A 3,749-nucleotide genomic window follows, 5' to 3' on the forward strand; every position below is an offset into this window, starting at 1 on the left:
ACATTTCAATCGACGCCAATGTCAATTGCAGGAAGACTTCAGAAGTCATTATTCATCCAAAAAAGAAGTAGATCAAGCATACTTCAAAAGACAACATCAATCAGTTTAAAGATTACAACAGTTTAACCAAGAACACTTAACCATAATACATTTAATTCACGATTTCAAGACCCCTACGAATTGCACACAGCCAGATCTTTGGAAGAAATACAGCCCAAAGTGAGTTGCTAATTTTTAACTTAATTGTCTTCTTGATGGAACTAAAAATGGCATAAATTGAAAGATTTTATTATATATTAATGTGTAAAATTTAAAACATTTTTAAGCAAAAGTGATATATTTTTTAAATTTATATTTTTACAAAAAAATTTAATATAATTTTTATCATTGAATAATTATTAATCAAATTTAAATTATAAATAGTATTTTCAATAATTATTTTATATACTAGAATGCATGCCTGCACTATGTTACGGAAATAAAAATAATGATATTTTAAAAAATATGTAATATATTCAAAATAAACAAAATAATAAATATTCATTTACTTTTTTTATCTAATATATATGACTTAAAATAAACACAACCTTCAATGGTTTTTTATCTAAACAATATAAGACAAACAATGTCCATGCATCTAAGAGAAGTTTAGCATGCAGATATCAATAATAAAGATTCAACAACAGCCAATATCATCATCAGCCAATGCAAGATATCAACTTGCAAAGCAATTAAAAAGGAAATCGAAATCAAAATTTCCAAAATACCTTCATGGTAAACTCTTTCATCCTTGCTTGGAAAACATTTGTAGCAGATTGAGCAATGAATGCTACTATCAAAGATAACCTACCAATCTTCTGCATCAAATACAAATTCATACTTCGAGAAATTCCATTTGAAGAATTCCAATACATTGACAATCTATTGAAAAAATTTGTATTGATAGATACAATAAATTAAAGTCTTATTGTAATAAATAAAATATTTTAAATTTCTCGCACGTTTTCAATGATTGATTAAATTCATCAAAAGCTGGTCTTCCAATCTAAGCATTCCATAAAAACCACATAATGATGTACTAATATTATTTACAAACAACGTGAAAACTTTAAAGAAAAAACATTCAACTTACCTGACGTTCAATGCGCCATAGGAACTGAAAACCCTTCTCATAAAGAACATCAGAATAAACAGCGTCTGGATCAACTCTTTCCTGATTGGTTTTGAGCTTTGTGAATTCCAGGTTGTCCTTGAATCTCTCCATTACCTCATTTAAGCCCCTCCAACCAATCCCAATATTTAATACAGCTCTGTCTTCACCCTACACAGCCTCAACAATTGTCCTCTCTGCATATGTTGTAAATCCCTATAACCACAAAGAAAAACCAGCAGAATTCAAATTTACCTAATTTGAAAAGATCAAAATATGTCACAGACAAGAACAATCCCTGCTTAATGAACCATAAACCATTTTATTGATCAATGAAACACAAATCATTATATTTGTCCATTATATTTGTAACTTCAAACATTACAAATAAACTTGAGCAAGAAATAATACTTCAATTAGATGAGATATCAATATTTTATTAAAAATACAACACAGCTAGGAAGGAAAGCAGATATTCATTGTAAATGATAGTTAAACCTAAGCCAGTGTTTAGCCATGGCTGAAAAAAGGGATTAGAAAAACTATTAAAAGTTACATAAGGCTTTTTCTAAAATAACATAAGAAGAATTAGATTAAAAAAAATGAACAGAAAGGAAGCAAGGATGATATAAATGAACATATGAAAGAAGAATACCATAAAAATCCTAATCACCAAGAGAGTTAGCAGGTTTTTGGCTCAGTTTTAAAACCGCAGGGCTGTTTTTGTCTTGCTCGTTGATTTCATAAACTTATAGTTCTTGAACTTTTGCTGAAACAATTAAAACATCATATTAGTAATTTGTTTCAGTGAAATATTAACAAAACTATTCCTGAAAATTAGTGTATATATTAAAATTTTGAGGAGAAAATAAAAATAAAAAGAGAATTAAGGTATAATTATTTTGTTGTCTAATTATGGGTTGAAGTACTTACTGGGTTTGGAATGATCGGGTGTGCACTCCTTAGACTTGTTGAAGAAGAAGAAGGCTGTGGTTGTTGAGGTGAAGAAGCTTTTATGGGAAGGTGAGCTGCGAACAGCCAACTTTTATCTATACGTGGAGATTGCTTACAGAGAGCTGGTAGATGCCATTGACTATGATGCGAATTCTATGAGATTGGGAAGGTGAGCTGCGATCAGCCAACTTGACATAAGAGATTGCTTGCAGAGAGCTGGTAGATACCTTTGACTATGTATAGAAATTAGTTGGAGAAGAAGACTTAAATTATATTACTACTCTTCTGTATACCAACACTTGATACTATTAAGGAATTACTCCATTCGTTGGGATATACAGATTAAATATTGGCTTTTGGCTTGCTGGATTTTATAGAAAAATTTCAAGGCTTTTTAATTAAAGGTTTCGGAGCTGTATGCTCTGATCTGAAGGAAATTGAAATTGCAGAGTACACTTTTTTTATAATATGATAAAAAACCCATCATTAGCGGTTTTAACTCCAACAAAATAAATATTGACTTTTATACTCCACTTTCTTATAGCAATCACATAACATGCTGCTGCAACTAAACTTGGGTCATGGGTTGGCATGGGCATAATTTTTAACCTAATAACAACAATGGTCATTAGAATAAAAAATAAATTATGGATCACAGAAATTCAAAGTAACAAATTCAAATGTCTCGTCCTACCTATTAATATTTCAAGAATAGATATTTCAAGAAGTGACAAATGGAAAACCAAATTTCAGTAAATCAATAAAAACATTGCACCCTTAAACCTTCACATTTTTAAATTCAGGTCCTAAATTAATAAAAATATAAATAAAAATTAATAAATAAACAAACCCATAAACCTTCACCTTATCAAATTCAGGTACTAAATCAATAAAATCCCCAACATCATCAAATTATGAAAATGAAGAATTGATCAACGGTCACAAAAAGTTTAGGGAAAACATTGTCGTATGTGCAGAGGTGGGTCACCGGTGAAGGAGGAGCAAGGAGTGAGCACTAGTGATCTGGGTTTGGGATTAGGAGAGTGAAAGGTAGACCAAGCAGATGTAGAATGATTTAGGGGTTTTTAAGAGCACGCATGTCAGCCACTCCAGTCGAACCTTGAAATCTATTAGCTTACAGATTGTAAAGTCAAAACAGTTCACCATAACTATAATCTCAAAAATTAATACACTAATTCCATTAAAAACAATTGATTAGACCATCCGAAAAACAATTTTTTAATAAATTTACAAAGAAAATAATAAGCTTAAATTTAAATATATACCAAGAATAGCGAAGAGGGAAAGAAGATAGGGCGAAGAATCCTCAAATCCCTAGCATAATAAATTTAAATTTTCTTCACCTTCCCCGTCGCACCCATCCCCCACACTACCGCAAATCAAATTGTTCGTGCTCTAAAGCAGAAGCGAAGATGAAGAAGGGGCTCCGATTGGCAGTTTCATTGGTGGTTGTCAGACCTCCATATATCATCTTCATTCCCCCATTAAAACCTAAGCTTCCTTCTTCTCTTTCCCTTTCTCTTTCTCCTCCCCCTTTCTCTCTTTTAATTTTTTCGGTTTTAGCTGTAAAAGCTTCTTGTTTGTTTTTCAATCTAGAAGCATCTTCTCTTGTTGCGTTTCCAGC

At 31.2% G+C, this 3,749-nt stretch overlaps 1 long non-coding RNA gene across 1 annotated transcript; it reads right to left on the reverse strand.

Moving 5' to 3' along the window:
* Nucleotides 1–591: 591 nt before the first annotated feature.
* On the reverse strand, nucleotides 592–2,228 carry LOC149513365 (uncharacterized). The gene is made up of 4 exons (XR_016330214.1): nucleotides 2,084–2,228; nucleotides 1,806–1,919; nucleotides 1,133–1,366; nucleotides 592–857 (listed from the first exon to the last, which is right to left on the reverse strand). It is a non-coding gene; the product is annotated as an uncharacterized LOC149513365 (long non-coding RNA).
* Nucleotides 2,229–3,749: the final 1,521 nt, after the last annotated feature.

The sequence above is a fragment of the Durio zibethinus genome, chromosome 19 (assembly GCF_047325235.1).
Source record: "Durio zibethinus cultivar Kanyao isolate XHJ-2024 chromosome 19, ASM4732523v1, whole genome shotgun sequence".
In the NCBI taxonomy this organism is placed as follows: domain Eukaryota; kingdom Viridiplantae; phylum Streptophyta; class Magnoliopsida; order Malvales; family Malvaceae; genus Durio; species Durio zibethinus.